Source organism: Pinus tabuliformis, chromosome 9 (genome assembly GCF_031772625.1).
Source record: "Pinus tabuliformis cultivar Carrire ecotype Pingquan chromosome 9, CPIR1, whole genome shotgun sequence".
Classification (NCBI taxonomy): Eukaryota; Viridiplantae; Streptophyta; class Pinopsida; order Pinales; family Pinaceae; genus Pinus; species Pinus tabuliformis.
The window spans coordinates 2,039,659-2,057,731 of NC_142307.1; the positions used below are offsets into that span (position 1 = coordinate 2,039,659).

General features: G+C 42.2%; 1 protein-coding gene across 2 annotated transcripts in view; it reads right to left on the reverse strand.

The window, feature by feature from the left end:
* Window positions 1-18,073, reverse strand: part of LOC149146815 (putative ribosome biogenesis protein RLP24) — a 32,837-nt gene that overhangs the window by 1,633 nt on the left and 13,131 nt on the right. The window lies entirely within an intron of this gene.

Below are 18,073 nucleotides of genomic sequence, written 5' to 3' on the forward strand. Positions count from 1 at the left end.
TTGATTTCCTTGAAACAATAAAATTATTATTTGTCTAGCATGTTCGTCATGCTCATGTATTTGTCAAATGTAAAAAGGCATGTTCATCGTGACCTTATGAAAAGAAAAACTGAATTTATTGTTGATTTATGGCTCCACAAGTTGTCCAAGTCAGCCCTCCTATGATCATGTCGGCCTGCCCAAGGAGACACCCATTCGTCCTTCAAAAAGCCTATAAGTAGCTCATTCGTCCTCCATCCAAAAGGCAGTTCAGATCAAAAGTGTTACACGTATATCTCTGTTCTCTAGCGAAGGAAGACAAGAAGATAAGGAGGCTAAAAAGAAGAACAAGTCATCTATCTGCCCTCGCTCAAGTGACTACAGAAAGCCAAGATCAGTCCGAGTTTCTGTGTTGATTTTGAGAGGTGCAATTCGAAGTTTCTGAGGTGAAGTGCGAGTTTTTCTGTGGCAGCTAAAGAGGTCAAAATTCAACCCTAATACAAACTTGTAGCAGACCTTGACCAAGAGCATTTGTGGACAGTTTGTGGATGTTTTGACTTGGAATTTTGTGGAGCATTGACTTGGAACTTGTTGGACCATCTTGGCCAGTTTGTCTATGACTTCGATCTCTCTTGTTGAATTGATTATCTAAGGAAAAAATTGCTGGGTTTTTACCCCAAGTGGGTTTTCCCAGTGTAAACATTGTGTCCATTCTACGCATTGCGATCTCTACTTTTCTTATTCTTGTATGGTTGAATTTCTGAAGTATATTTGTTTGACGAAGAAGTTGTTAATGCTACAAGAAGACACATAAAACATCAGAAGTAATTATCATGTTCAGAAATTAGTGCTAGTCTCTATTGCACTTGAATTTTCAACAGGCTCAAATTCTGCATTGGGTCCCCAGAGTCACACTACGCTGTGCTATAATGCAAAGCCTGGGAACATCTAAAACCGATTTTTAATTTTGTTGTTTTCAGTTTTATTTCTTGCTAGAAAATCTGTGTATAAAAGTACCAAAGTTTTATTTTAGTTCTCTTAAGTATGTTCATGAATATTCTCAAATCTAAGCATCCATGCACCTTGATTTTGAAGTAAAGTTATAATAAGAAATTTAGAAAATAAAAAATATAGAGAACAGATTTCAAAAAGATAAATCAGATTTTATTTTCTGTTTTTATGATTTTTGTTTCTTCTGAGAATTCAGGTATGTCAGTGCCAACAATAAGTATGTTGCTGGGTATAATTTTCACCGGTTTTCCCTTCGGGGTTTCCCGCGGACTTTTCAATCCAAAATAATTGTGTCAAATTTTTATCTGTGCATCTATCTTTTAGTACCTGATTTTACTTCTGAAGCGTATTTTATTTGTGAAAAATGCATCAGTGAATTATTTGGTTTGTCGTAATCAAATAAATTGCTAATCAGTTAGGAGAATAATTTCTAGTTGGTGCATTTAAAGAAATTTCAGAACTTCCAGTTACAGCTGGTGAACTAGGGCATTGGGGTGTCCTTCAAATTGGAGCCTGTAAACTAGGGCATTAGAGCCTCTTTCAGTTGGAGCTAAAAATATTGATGTGATTTTATTGAAGACAAATATTAAGATTCAAGAAGCGTTCGGTGGTTTTTCTCAAGGAAGGGTTTCCACCTAAAAAGCTTGTGTCTACAGTCTTCATTGTCATGCATTGTTGAAACTTGAATGGTGTTGTTTATTGTTCATGAGATGTAATATTGATTTATGTTTGATATAATGCTAATCTTAATTAATGCTCTGTAAAGTTAAAAATTAACTATTGAAGGAAATACTGATTCACCCCCCCTCTCAGTGTTTCCAACAGGGTGTACTCTTCATAGGACCTCATTTCAGCCCATGTCGTGCACTCCAACCTCGAGTCAGCAAAGGTTATGGTTCTATTGCCCTTCCTCAAAGACACTGTTTCTAGAACCACTTCTACAACATATCATCCAAGTTGTCTCCTAAATACTCTAGTTTGACTCACTGTCCTATATAGTTCTAAGGTGTGGGGTCCCGGGTTACTAGGGTCAAATTGGTTTTCAACAGAGAGCACAAATCATCCTCCTTTGCCAAATCATCAGGTGCAAGTAGTCAATCCCCCAACCCATCATCCTTGCAAAGTTTAGAGCTCATACCTTTTAATTTGGGATAATATTTGGCATCATCTCACTGTTACACTACATTCCGAGTTTCGCTGATATGGCAAAGGGACAGGAGTGATACTCTTACTTGGCTTATTGATCATTAGAATCCATTGCATCCATGAGTTCTCTGGCAATTGGGAGAAGGGTGAGACCTCGAGGTTCACCACAACCCCCCCCCCACCTTTTACGAGACAGACATGTATCTTTGAAACTGTTAAAATTGGAAACTAGGTCCAAACTTCACATGGGTCATCTTATTTATGACAGCTGATATTTTTCTTGGATTCCTCTCTCCGAGAGGTATAGGATTGATCTAAAGATCATCCGATTCTGACATGTACAAATGAAGATATGAATTTATTTATATTATGGACAAATTACAAGGTCGGCCAGCGATCTCATGTAGGCTCAGAAGCCCAACAGTCATGTCTATTTATCCTCAACGCTTCCCTATAAATTCATGATGCCTCATCCTCATTTGGACATCACTCATTCACTCACATTCTCTCTCCTCGTCTGATTGGGTACGCATTTCTGGGCAGTCTTCTCTCTCACACATGCGAAGGAAAGGACAGAACTCTGTTTGCTACGTTGACAGAACTGCTGGGAGGCTGTTTGACTGCGTTGACTTGATGCATTGACCTGTTTTGACTTCAGTTTGGGTGAGGAATCTCTGTCCTAGCAGGCCGCAGATCTGGGCACAAAAGGCGAGGCAATTTGACCTCTGTTTTGACCAACGTTGACTGTACTAGGGCTGGCCACAGGGTTGACTTTCGTTGACCAGTTTTTACTAGACTTTTTCGGACTGTTTTAAGCTGATTAGACTTGCTGTTGGAGGCCGAAGTTGACTGGGTTTGACCAAGCTAAATTGAGGGTCAAATCTGTCCTGTTGACCAGCGTTGACTTTTCTGATTAGGGCTCTTTTGCTGCTGTCATAAATTATCAGATTTGTAAATTGTACTATCTCTCTCTCTGCTGAACTATTGAAGAATATAAGAAAAATTGATCAAGGGTTTCCCTACATTGTGGTTTGTTCCTGGCTGGTGCCACATCTTGTGTCCTCTTGTCTTGGCTTGTCTTCTACTATTTATGTTTATGTTCTATCTGCATTTTACAATCATGTTGATGTGATTGCCAATCTAGATATTGATATTGGGCTAATAAAGAAATTGAAGTAAAATTGCTCTAAAGCATAAAACATATCATTGTTGTCTAAAATTAACATGGTAACAGAGCTAAGGTGAAGACAAAGCCCAAGCAAGAGTGAAAGAGCGATCACCAAAGACAGTTGGACAAGGACAAAAGGCTCAATGGGTTCCTCATCCCACTTCCCGGCTGAAGACAAGCTCCATGATAAATCTGACTATCATGGATGGAAGATGTTTCTCGATTTGACCTTGGAAGAACAAGAAGTGATGGATTATGTGAAGGGTAAAATCCTTGAGCCTCCTCCAAATGCACCAGCTGCTGCGAAGACCAATTACAATAGGGGTGAAGTCAAAGCAAAGAATATTATCAGAGATTCCATTGACAAGCATCTGGTGGCCTACATCTCCGAATTGAAGACCTCCAAGGAAATCTACGACAAGTTGATTAGCATGTTCAAGTTTGTAATGCTAATCAAATTTTATTTCTCAAAAATAAGTTAAAGGATATTATGAAGGGCAAGGACGAGGATATTCAATCCTACTTCTTAAGGATCACTAAGATCAAGAATGATCTACTTTCGATTGGAGAAGTCATTCCTGACAGGGAACTTACTCTCACCACCCTTGGAGGACTCCCACCTGAGTGGTATGTATTTAAAACCACCATACTCAACAATGATCGAATTCCAGGGTTTGAAGAATTGATGTCGATATGCATTCAAGATGAAACAAGAATGGTGGAACAAGAAATGCCTTCTAATAAAAGCAACCCCACTACATTCTCCGCTTTCTAAGGGAGGAAGGAAGGGCGAGTGCTTTGTTTGCAATATGTTTGGCCAATATGCAAGGGAGTGTCCAAATAGAAGGGACACATCGCATGATGATGATCACAATCATTCCAGGGGCAACTTCAACAACAACGATCAAAGGAATGGCAGGTTCAATGGCAAGGGAAAAAGGAATGTGGGATATCAAGGAAATGGTCGACCCTCCAAGAAAGCAAGGAACTCCAGGAAAAGAATCAAATGTTGTTAACAATAAGCAAAAGGAGTACTATCTTATACCAGCCCTCTCCACTACCCCTCCAATGGACACTTTGGGGAATTGGCTAATTGATAGTGGTGCCTCAAGGCACTTCACCGGGTACAAGGAAGCTCTCTCTAATCTGATAGAAAAGGAGACAAACTTGGATATCATCCTTGGAGACAATGCCACCTATCCCGTGAAGGGAGTAGGGAATGTTACCCTTCAATTGAATCAAGGTAACACTATTCATTTACAAGAAGTACTATATGTACTTGATCTCGAGAAGAACCTGTTGTCCATTTCTGCAATGGAAGACAAAGGATTCAAGGTGGCATTCATCGATGGAAAGGTACGTGTTTGGAAAAGAAATTGTAAAGATGCTTTTACTCTTGGGTTCAAGGTTGACACTTTGTATCAAGTTGGAGGAAGTCCATTGGGAGCCATGTCTCGTGACACATCTCTACAATCTGAACTATGGCACCGGAGGTTTGCCCATTTTCATTATAAGGCCCTACCCGATGTGAGACAGATGGTGACAAGTATGCCCAAATTCAAAGTAGAGCATGAAGGTGTATGTTTGAGATGTGCCGAAGGAAAGCTTACAAGGGGACCATTCCCTTCAAGTAATAGCAAGACCACAGATATATTGCAATTGATCCACTTTGACATATCTGGTATGATGCCCGTAAACGCTTTGGGAGGATACTTATATTATTTCACCTTTACAGATGATTATTCTCGCAAGACCTGGATCTACTTTTTGAAAAAGAAGGATGAAGTGTTCACCTGGTTCCAACACTTCAAAGCCTTGATTGAAAATCAAGATATTGAGAACTGATAATGAGGCCGAGTTCGAATCCAATGAATTCCAAGATTACTGCAGAGAAGCTAGCATTAAGAGAGAGACTACAACGCCATACACTCCCGAGAAAAATGGCGTGGCTGAAAGGAATAATTGCACTATTGTAGAAGTTGTTCGTGCCATGCTTCATGATCAAGGGCTTCCGAAGTTCCTATGGGTTGAAGCTGAAAATACTGTCGTGTATGTTCAAAACCGATGCCCTCATCAAGCATCGAACTCCAAGGCTCCTGAAGAAATGTTCACTGGTAAGAAACCCGATGTCTCTAATTTTAGAATTTTCAGAAGCCCCGTATATTTTCATGTGCCGAAAGATAAAAGAAGCAAATTGGGTGCATTTGGGAAGAAAGGAGTCTTTGTGGGGTATAGTGAAAATTCTAAGGGATATAGAATTTATGTGGCTGGTCAAAGGAAAGTTGAGATAAGTCATGATGTCACCTTCGACGAAGATATAGCCCTCAGAAAGGTCAACAACCTTTCTATCCCAAGGAAGGGCAAAGAAGCTGACACCAGAAAACAGGGTGCAAAAGAAGATGAAACAATGTCTGATATTGATGAACCTATGGATCCTATTGATCCTCCTCCTCAAAAGCCCTCCTCCTCCAAGAGGAGACCCTCATGGCTTAGGGAGACTCTCGAAGATGCCGAGAGACATATTGCACCAAGGGGGACTTTCTATGAAAGCAAGAAGTTGAACAGGTATCGAGGATACTTGACCATCATGAGCACTATCATTCAAAATGAGCCTTCATCATTTGAAAAAGTCGTGAAGCAACAAGTATGGAAAGTTGCTATGAATGAAGAATACGAGTCAATTATGAAGAATGATGTCTGGGATGTGGTCCCTAGACCCCAGGACAAATCGGTTGTCACCTCTAAGTGGCTCTACAAAATCAAGCATGGAACCGATGAAAGTGCAGAAAAGTTCAAGGCTCACTTTGTTGCTCGAGGCTTCTCTCAAAAGGAAGGTGTAGATTATGATGATATATTTGTACCTGTTGCCCGATACACCACCATCCGCTCGATCATAGCCCTTGTTGCCTCGCAAGGATGGAACTTACATCAAATGGATGTCAAGACTGCATGGTTTGATCAAAGAGGAAGTCTATGTGGAAGAACCCGAGGGGTTTGAGGTTCATGACCGAGAATCTCATGTATGCAAGTTGAAGAAAGCTCTTTATGGTTTGAAGCAAGCACCCCGAGCTTGGTATGAGAGGATTGATAGCTATCTGATGAAGTTGAGATTCACTAGAAGTGAAGTCGATCCGAACCTTTACTTCAGGTTGAAAATGATAAACCTCTCATTCTGGTACTTTATGTGGACGACCTCTTTCTGACTGGTGCAGACCCTCTCATTCACAAATGTAAGACGGAGTTGGCTTCTAAATTTGAGATGAAGGACCTAGGATCGATGCACTACTTCATAGGGTTGGAGGTTTGGCAAAAGCTAGGTGGAATTTTCCTATCACAAGGAAAATATGTTGTAAAGATATTGGAAAGATTTGGGACGGTAGACTGCAAGCCTGTGACTACCCCGATGGAACTTAACTTTAAGAAGTTATGTGGTAGTGGTATCAAACCTTAATAAGGAAATGCTTCTGAGTATTGGAGCACTAATGTTCTTGGTGAACTCCTGTCCGGACTTATGTTTTGCAGTTAACACATTGAGCCAATATATGGTTGAGCCTCATCAAATACATTGGATTGGTGCCAAGAATCTTCTGAGATATCTTTGGGGCACAACCACTCATGGACTGAGAGATATTGTCGCAGATGTGAGGCTGCATGGTTATTCTGATGTTGATTGGGCTGGTAGTTTGGTGGATCGCAACAGCACTTCTGGATGCTATTTTTCTTTGGGTTCTACTTCGATATCCTGGATGAGCAAGAAGCAGAAATTGGTTGCCTTGAGCACCATTGAAGTCGAATACATAGCTGCTAGTATGGCCTCCTGTGAAGCTGTCTGGTTGAGGAAGCTCTTCAGTGCGCTGTTTGGACACGTGTTGGATACCATCGTGACCCTCTACGACAACCAGAGTGGGATCTGATTATCAGAGAATCCTATGTTTCATGATCGCTCTAAGCATACAGATATCAGGTGCCACTTTATCCGAGATATGGTACAACAAGGAGCAATAAGGCTCCAGCACATTAGGACTGATGACCGGGTCGCCGATATTCTGACAAAGCCCCTGGGGAAGGTCAAGTTCTTGGCCTTCCGAGAACGACTTGGAGTCGTGGAGAGACCCTCTTATGAGGGTCCTGTATGATATAAACATTGAGCTCTGGAAGCTATGGGGGGCTTGGGGTACTTCTTGGAGCGATGAGCAACCATAGGGTGAGTGGTTCAACCTTCCCCTGTGATACCCCTTGGAGACACGCGATGAGCAACCATAGAGTGAGTGGCTCAGCCTTCCCCTAGTGGTTTGTTGTGTACAAGGTGAGTGGTTCAACCTTCCCCTATGATACCCCTTGGCAACACGTAGGCAAGAAAAGTGGTTCATCCTTCTCCTGCAGAGACATCCTAACCATGCAGTCTAGGACTCATGGGAAGTACCTCTCATCTGGCCAATGAGTAGGGAAATGAGGATAGGGACCATAGTACTACCGATGGATGCATCGTGTACTACCGTAATCCCTATGCTAAGATGACCGATATTGATCAGGGATTGATTGGAACTGACTTCGGATCAGTAAGAGTGGTATGAGACACTCTTTTGATTGGAACTGCCTTCAAGTCAGTAAGAGTGGTATGAGACACTCTCTTTTGATTGGAACTGACTTTAGGTCAGTAACAGTGGTATGAGACACTCTCTTTTATTTGGGACTGACTTCGGGTCAGTAGAGAATGGTATGATACATTCTCGATCACTTCTTCTTCTTCATAGTTCAGCAAAGCAAAGCAGAGCAGTGCATTGATGGTAGATATAGTATAGACTGGCAAATGGACTAGCAGGTGGAGTTCTCCCTAGTTGAGAGGGAGTGTTAAAATGGGCAACTAGGGCCAAACTTCACATGGGTCATCTTATTTATGACAACTGATATTTTTCTTGGATTCCTCTCTCCGAGAGGTATAGGATTGATCTAAATATTATCTGATTCTAACATGTACAAATGAAGATATGAATTTATTTATATTATGGACAAATTGTCAAGGTCGGCCAACAATCTCATGTAGGCTCAGAAGCCCAACAGTCATGTCTATTCATCCTCAACGCTTGCCTATAAATTCATGATGCCTCATCCTCATTTGAACATCACTCATTCACTCACATCTCTCTCTCCCCTCATCTAATTGGGTAAGCATTTCTGGGCAGTCTTCTCCCTCACACGTGCGAAGGAAATAAGGATAGAATTATGTTTGCTGCATTGACCAGCGCTGACCAAACTGCTGGGAGGTTGTTTGATTGCGTTGACTGATGCGTTGACCTGTTTTGAAATTTAAGTAAAATTGCTCTAAAGCATAGAACATACCATTGTTGTCTAAAATTAACAGAAACCAACTCGGAGATGCAGTACCATGCCTTAGTCGACCAATCCTCCGAGAGTCAAAGGGAATAGTTTGAGACATAGACAGCACAGGGCGCCTCCCGCCCACGAAACCTCCTCCCAGCCACAGCATAACAGACAAAGAATCATCAGTAGCTTCTTCCTTTCAACCTAGATGTTAGGGGTAACTTTCACTCCTCTACTCCCACCCAAGGCCATACAATTGGATTTCCCTATGGTTCCAGAGGACCCGAACAAGGAGAGGCTCAACCCCCTCACCATCAATCATCGGATCCGAGAGATGCTGCCCTCATTGAGCTCATTTTTAGCTCCCCTTTACTTCTTTAGAGTTACACAATCCAGTAGCAAACATAGTCTATATTTCTCATTTTTTGGTCATTTCATGTGATTTTTTACATTCTCTTATTGTAACTTTATTTCATTCTAGTCTTATCTTTAGTCATATTTCTAGTCTTTTTAGCTTTGGAGTTACAATGGAGTTGCATTTGCACTCCAACATGTTTTGTATTTACACCAGATGTATCTTCTAGTCCCATTGACCTACTCTTGTGGTCACTCGATGACATTAATCAAATAATCTTATCTTATCCTTATATGGCCCATTCTCTATGCTAGTATGCTAGTGTCTTTGATCTCTTAGCATCTTTTGGCAATACGATTGAATGTCTCCTCTCTTTTAGATATGCCTTGAACACACCTAGTCACCTTCTACCTAGCAAATAAGAGTTGGACATGATCACTAGAGGGGACATCCACAAGCAACGTGAGGGTCACTTGGATCAACCCTCAAGGTGGGTTACATCCAAATATGGACTTCTCTGCAAAGCACTTCATGGCTATGAGAGATGGACTTATTATTCAACCCCTTGTACATCTCCCCATTAGAGGCACGTTGTTTGGATACCCCTGGGCGACTTTAGAATGGTCTCATATATTACAAATCGAGACTAAGCACCAAATTAGTTGCTCGAACAGGATCTACAAGTTGTGCTATCTCCATGAAGTAGAGATGGAGGAGCACTTCATCTTCCATTAACTAGTTTATTATGAGATATGAGGACAGTTCCACTCTCTTCTCCACAATATACAAACACTTGGCCAATTCTTTAGGTACCTCGATCCAAAATGTTTGGCCTTATATATGCAAGACACTCTTCGTCTCTCTGCTTCCATCCTTCAGTCACATCCACTCTAGAGATCAACACCTACTTGACAAATTACTTCCCTTTTAACGGTGCTCCCAAATCTAGGCACCTAGTGGCAGATGGAGATAGATGATTCCAGATCATTGAGGACATAGGGCTCTATTACCATCTCAATGAGATCCTAGCAATAACACCAAACCAAAATCCTCATTCCAACAAACAATACAGTGGCCCATTGAATCTTCCAAACCTCAACAATGGGCCTTTCCTTCTAAGCAACCAAATAGTTTGCTCTTGAGCTCCTCACCCTACTATTCTTCTAGCAAAACATATATGCTAAGTTTTCGCCATTCAGCCTCGAAGGTTGTGAGAGCTCGAGTGGTCCAATATTGCCACTTACACTTGGTACCATAGGCTAATTAAGCCACTCATCTTATACATCTTTCTCCTAGACTGGCGCTGCATTCTTTGGAGATGGTCTTCTAGGGTTTGAGATTAGAATGCTCTTTCATTTCCTAGTTTTGTCTTATATAGGGTTCACTTTAGCACTCTCACTTACAACATTGTACCTAAAACAGTCCCATTAATCTACTTTTGTGGTCATCCTTTTGACATTAATACATTTATCTTATCTACACCCAATATAATCCCAGTTGCAACTTATTTCATTGTCTTTCCCTCATTTAATAGACGTGTTGGTATGTCCACCCCATGACATCGAAAACACATCACCTTACTCAAGTCCACCTTTCTTGTATCTGTACCTTCCTACTGCTTATAGCCTTTCTCGCTACCCTTCTTCGTCTTCCTAATGAGATTAATTGCATTTACTTCCCATTGTTGCCCTAAACAAGACTACAATCTAACTTTTCCATGCACAATATCAATCCAAAGCTTTGTGAACTTTAACAAGTTCTCAAGAGTACAAACACCTTAAACAAAAGGCAACTAGGAAGGAACAAGTTTATTGAAAGCAATGGACACTAACTCCTAATCAATCTATGTTCCAACGGCAACTAGCTAATCTTTCAACTCAATGATCCCAGTTAAGTAGCTCATTGTTGATCCAGGTGGATATTGGTGGCCACCCACCTATTCCACCTAGACCTCTAGTCATTTTCATCAGTTTCCTTGTTTATAGCAGCATTTACTATTTTTAGCAGTTTTTCGGGTCCTGAACTTCCAGAGCAATTTTGACCCCCTAAATGACATTGTTTTGAGGTCCACAATAGGCCCATAGCAGTAGACAAGGGCTTGCCGCAAATCTTATAGTAATTGGAGAGATATTTCCAACAAGGTATCGTACGCACCAAACAGAGATAATATGACCAAGTTACGACCCCAAGAAGTTGGATGCCGAACTAACCCCAACGGGACCCACAAACTCTTGTCGTTCCATCTACTGGGGTTAGGGTTTTGGCTGTTTAGGGTTTTCCCTTGTTGTTCAATAATAAAAAGGTCCTTGAGCCTCAATGCAACACAGTTCTAAGGTATGTAGCCGCCACATCTCTTCTCAGAATTAAGCTACCATTGCCCGAGCTAGTTTATTTCCATTTCTGTATGTAAGCATATTTCAGTTCTTTGATATTAATGAAATGAAGTTTTATTTCTGCTACATCTCTTTATTTATGTGTATCTCTGTATTTTGTTGCATTCCTGCATAAGTCCAGATCAGTGGTTTGCGCTTTCTCTGTTTTTCTTTCCATGTCCCCAATGTGGTCAGGGTATAAGGAGTTAGGGCTCGAACTGGTTGAACATTAGCAAGACTAGCCTCGCAAACCCCAAGGACCTCCCATGCCAGAAGAAAAAAGAAAAACGCAGGGGCAGAAGATCCTTTCAAAATATTGCTCGAAGAAGCCCTCAAGCGACAAAGAAACGCGATGATGGATAACTTTGCCCAGATCCTTCGGCGGCTACCCACAGGCAACGCATCTTCATCCAGCAACCACTATGGAGGCACCACTCCTTTTAAGGTACAAGTTAACTTTGACATTCCCATATTTGAAGGCCAGATAGATGCAGACGCCGTAGATAGATGGTTAAATCGATTGGAAGGATATTTTCAATTAAAAAATTTTCCAATCGGGAAAATATTACTTTTGCACTCCTCAAAGACGCCCCACATGTCAAGGACTAGTGGGAAACCTACTGTGAACAAAAGGATGAGAGGGAATCCTCACTATTTTCAGCCGCACTGATCCAGGTGGATGTTGGTGGCCACCCACCTATCCCACTTGGACCCCCACAACTATCTCTTTCAGTTTTTCAGTTTCTGTAATTGTAGCACAATTTACTATTTTTAGCAGTTTTTCAGGTCCTGAACTTCTGGAGCCATTTTGAGGCCCTAAACAACGTTTTTTGGAAAATCTAGAAGCAACATGGATCCATGGACCAATGCTGCTCTTCCCAAAGTTGTAGTGCTCGAATAGATCTTTCTAATGAGCTATTCTATGCGTCAAACGAAGATCGGGTGTCAAAGTTACAACCCCAAGAAGTTGATGTACCAACTTACCCAAGACAAGGCCCACAATTTGGCGTTTCATCTTCTAGGGTTAGGTTTTGGGATGTGAAGTGTTTTCCATTGTTTCTCAACCATAAATAGGCCTTCGAGCCTCATTGTAACATAGTTCAAAGGCATGTAGCCGCCACATCTCTTCTCAGAGATAAGCTACCATCGCCCTAGCTGGTTTATTTCCATTTCTGTTTGTAAGCATATTTTAGTATTTTGCATTAATGAAGTGAAGTATTATTTCCGTTGCATCTCTGTATTTATGGTTATCTCTGTAATTTGTTGTGTTCCTGTTTAAATTCGGATCAGTGGTATCAGAGCGGTCTGCTTTTTCTTTGTTTTTCTTTGCATATCCCCAATGAGGTCGAGATATAAGGAGTTATGGTTTGAACTAGTCGAACCTTTGCAGGACCAGCCTCGCAAATCCCGACGGCCTCCCATGGCAGATGATAGAAATACTAGGGGGCAGGAGATCCTATCAAATCTTGCTCGAAGAAGCCCTCGAGCGACAAGGAACGCGATGATGGACAGCTTTGCCCAGATCCTTCAGCGACTATCCAAAGGCGACACATCAGCTTCCAATAGCTGCTCTGGAAACGCCACACCCTTTAAGGTATAAGTTAATTTTGAAATCCCCATCTTCGAGGGTCAAATGGACACAGATGTCGTAGATAAATGGTTAAATTTGCTAGAAGGGTATTTTTCTGTTCATGAATTTTCAAGTCGATTAAAGATTGTTTTCGCTCTTCTCAAAGCAGCCCCCCACGTCAAGGACTGGTGGGAAACCTACTGCGAGTATAAGGATGAAAGTACGGGCTCACTGTTCTCAGCCGCACCCACTTGGAATTCATTCCTGGATGCCATCAAGGAGCAGTACTACCTTGTCAAATGCTATGAGGACAAATACATAAAGTGGACCACGCTGCGGCAGGGAAGGGACCAAGATGTGCTGGAGTTCACAAACATTTTTCATACCGTTCGCACACAGTTGGGTATCAAGGACTATGAGCTACATTTGGTACTCAAATACCACGGCTGCCTACACAGATACATCCAGGAAGAGATGGAGTTCCTGAACATCTCCTCGCTCGGCACAACGTACCGATACGCTGTCAAAATCGAGCAGAAGTTTAAACAGAAGAAGTGAGACTTTGGATCTGCGAATCTGAAGACCAAAGGACAAAGCCAAGGTGGGGTGACCCAAGACAACCCGTCAAAGCCACAATACAAGAACAACACCACAAAGTCAAAGGACACAGGAAAGTGTTGTGAGTTCCATAAGAGCCCCACTCACAACACAAGTGAGTGTCGGACCAAGCAGTGGCTGGTGGCCGAGTTGAAGGCTTCAGAATCAGATGCATGTTCCGACCCTGAGTCAAAACCCGACAAGGGGAATGGCAAAGGGAAGCAGATCATTGATGCAGAGCCCAGTGTCATTGTTGTACCGCCAAGATCCAGAAGAATGAGCCCGAAGACCCAGAGGAGGGGGAGCGTCTTTTCCACTCACAAAAGTGGGTGAAGGGTTCACCGTTGCAATTCATTGTTGACAGTGGGAGCCAGAAGAACCTCATTTCAGCAGAGATCATGAAGTGGTTGGGCCTACCAACTACACCACACCGCAACCATACAGTATCGAGTGGCTTCACCAAGGACGAGATCTCCGAGTTCGCTAGCAGTGTCGCCTTCCCTACAACGTCAAGCCCTTTACAAATGAAGTATTGTGTGATGTTGCACCTCTTGATGTTTGTGATGTATTATTAGGCCAGCCATACTTGTGGAGGCGACATGTTGTGTATGAGTCAAGGCCTCACACTGTCATTATTTCTTTGTGTAATTCATTATACAGTATACCAAAGGTAGCCCCACCTACCACCACCTCTTTGATCACTACTAAGAAATGCAGCAAGATCATCTCCCAAACCAGGGAATCATTTCCTGTCTGGTTCGCTCCCAAAGTAAGGGGAAGATCATCACCACATCCATAACCCACGGGAAGGGTTCCTCCACGCAGCAACAGCAGTAGAGGGATACGGTCATGAAAGAACACAGGAACAATTTCTCCTCACCCATAGGGGTACCACACAAACTTAAGGTGGGAAACAAAGTCTGGTTTCATCTGCAGAAAGAACGCCTTACAAGAGCCCATCAGAAGTTCCGACCATGCCGACATGGTCCTTATACCATTACCAAGGCTATGGGAAATAATGCTTTGGAGCACAACATTCCCCCATTCCTTCACTTGCACCAAGTGTTCAATGTGGACCGTTGTCGACCATGCTTCCCACCATTACTGGACACATCAGAGATTGCAGAACAGCGCACCAGGGACCAAGTTCAACAGATGGAGGAACTCAACGCAATGGGGACCATTGCTTCCTAAGGGGGGAGGAATGATCCAGGTGGATGTTGGTGGCCACCCACCTATCCCACTTTGACCCCCACAACTGTCTCTTTTAGTTTTTCAGTTTCCGTAATTGTAGCACAATTTACTATTTTTAGCAATTTTTCGGGTCCTGAACTTTCGGAGCCGTTTTGAGGCCCTAAACGATGTTTTTTGGGAAATTTGGGAGCAACATGCGTCCATGGACTGATGTTGCTCTTCCCAAAGTTGTAGTGCTCGTATAGATCTTTCTAACGAGCTATTGTACGCGTCAAACAAAGATTGGGTGCCAAAGTTACGACCCCGGGAAGTTGATGCACCAACTTACCCAAGACGAGGCCCACAATTTGGCGTTTCATCCTCTAGGATTAGGTTTTGGGATGTGAAGGGTTTTCCGTTATTTCTCAACAATAAATAGCCCTTCGAGCCTCATTGTAACACAGTTCAGAAGCATGTACCTGCCACATCTCTTCTCAGAGATAAGCTACCATCGCCCTAGCTGGTTTATTTCCATTTCTGTTTGTATGCATATTTCAGTATTTTACATTAATGAAGTGAAGTATTATTTCCGCTGCATCTCTGTATCTATGGTTATCTCTGTAATTTGTTGCGTTTTTGTTTATATCCGGATCACACACCCACTTGGAATTCTTTCTGAGCCGCCATCAAGGAACAATATTACCTTGTCGAGAGCTATGAAGATAAATACATAAAGTGGACCACGCTACGACAGGGAAGGGACCAAGATGTGTTGGAGTTCACAAATGTTTTCCACACCCTTCGCACGAAGCTGGGTATCAAGGATTCTGAGCGGCATTTGGTACTCAAGTACAGCAGTTGTCTACACAAGTACATCCAGGATGAGATGGAGTCCTGGACATCTCCTCGCTTGGCGCTCCCTATCGATACGTTGTCAAGATCGAGTAGAAATTTAAACCGAAGAAGCAAGACTTTAGTTCTGCAAATCTGAAGCAATGGAAAGGCAACCCCAAACCGCAAAACAAAGGACAAAGCCAAGGCAGGGCGACCCAATACAACCCGCTGAAGCCGCAAGCAAACAACAACACCACGAAGGCAAAGAAGGACACAGTGTTGAGCCAACAATCACTAGTGGTCAAGCTGAAGGCTTCCGAATCAAATGCATGTTCCAACCAATGTTTTACAACTCGGACTCGGCCGAGGATCGACTCCGACTCGGACTCCGACTCGGTAATGACTCGGCCGGCTCGATTTCAATGACTCGGTCGTTGTAAAAAATACATTAAATATTTATTTTTTTTATAAAAAAACATAATTTTAAAGATTTTCATTCAAGTTTCCAAACACACAACATTATAATATACATGGAAGACAACATATGATCAAAGTAGGCTCATGAACCAATCCATTATATCAAAATGGTACGGTGGTACCCAATGGCAATAGTAAATACATAGTCAACTGTAGTCTGTCATACATGATCAAAGACTCAAGAGTCAAAACAAAATACAAATAACCAAGGAGGCTAGTAGCCACTGCCAGAGGAGCCAAGATCATCTCAACCAATCTCTGGATCATCATCATCAGAGTCAGACAAGGGGCCCCATGGCTCCTCCTCATCATCATCGTCTCCAACTGCAACTGTAGAAGTGGTGCCAGTACCACTAGGCTGTGCAGCAGATGCAAGCTGAGATAGAGTACAAATGCGGCTGCGCTTCTGTCGTGGCTGAGCAGAGGAAGGCGAAGCACCTACAACTGAAGTCCTACTAGCTGGCTGTGAGACTGAGGCTGGTGGATCGGGATCTGCATTCAACTGAACAGGCTGCAGTGGATGTTCAACATCAAGTTGATCAATCTCAAGATCCTCATCAGGATCAAACTCTGGTAGACGACTCTCCACTACCCAATCTGATGTTGGATCAATGTCTTCCAACACAATGGGATCTGAATCAGGTCTTTTGTTCAGCAATTGGTTCCGTCTGAGCCGAAGGTTGTATTGGACAAAAACTAGATCATTCAACAGTTTTTGCTCCAAACGGTTTCTCTTCTTTGTGTGAATCCTCTCAAAGACAGACCAATTGCGCTCACACCCAGATGCACTGCAAGTTTGACTCAAAATACGAATTGCAAACCTTTGCAATTCAGGGCACTGGCCACCAAAGGCCTCCCACCATTGTGCTGCAAAAAACATAGGAGTGTAATGAATTATGAGTTAGATGAAGGCTGAAGCTCAACAAAATTACAAATTATATCTAACTTTCAAATTATAAATGATTTAACAAACTTTAATAAAAAAAGTAAAACCATTAAGAAATTGAAAATTGAAATTTTTGTTTACCTGGCTCATCTGCTTCTCTTGCAATCTTTGCTAGGTTGTTCCCAAAGGTACCTGTTGCATTGCTGAAGGATGTGACCTGCTGATGTATCAGCAGCTGATCAGACTCCGATGGGACCATGTGCTCAATGCAATCAACCAGTCCATCTCTGACCTCCCCCCTCAAAGCTCCTGACTCCTTAGCTTTATAATGATACCGTGGGTTCAAAAAATACCCAGCTGCATGTATAGGGCGATGGAGTTGATTGTTCCATCTTTCATCAATGATTGCCCAAATGGGCCCATACTTTGCCACTCTATCCTTGTATGCTGTCTTTATTTGCTCCTTTGCTTGATCCATAGCCTCATAAATGAAGCCCATAGCCAACCTTTCCCCATCCACCAACCGCAACACCTTAACTAGTGGCTCAGCAAGCTTCACAATCTTTGCTGCCTTTCTCCAAAAAGTTTCATCATGGACTTTCCTTTTCAATTCTCTGCCTTCTGGTTTGTTAGACCAACTGCTTTGATTCCAGTCATCATTGGAAAACATCTTTTGCAAGTTTCTATGTTGGGAAAGCATAGATTGCAATGTCAAAAAATGTGTAGCAAATCTAGTGATGGCAGGCCTAATAATATCCTTGCCTCCAGTGTGTTTCCTCATGAGACTCAAAACCAGTGTATGATTGTAGATAAATTTTGTTATGCTTTTGGCATTATCTACAGTGTTTCTGACCCAATCTAATTTTCCAATATCCTCAAGCATGAGGTCTATGCAATGTGCAGCGCATGGGGTCCAAAAGATGGTCTTGTGTTTTTCCTCTAACAGTCTACCAGCAAGAACATAGTTAGAGGCATTGTCTGTGATGATTTGAACAACATTAGCCACCCCCACATCCTGAATAACCTCATCCAATAGCTGAAACAACAAGTGGCCATCTTTTACCTTATCAGATGCATCAACTGATTTTAAAAACATGGTTCCCTGTGGGCAGAAGACAAGAAAGTTTATGATGGTACGGTTTCTTTGATCAGTCCATCCATCTGACATGATGGTACACCCTGT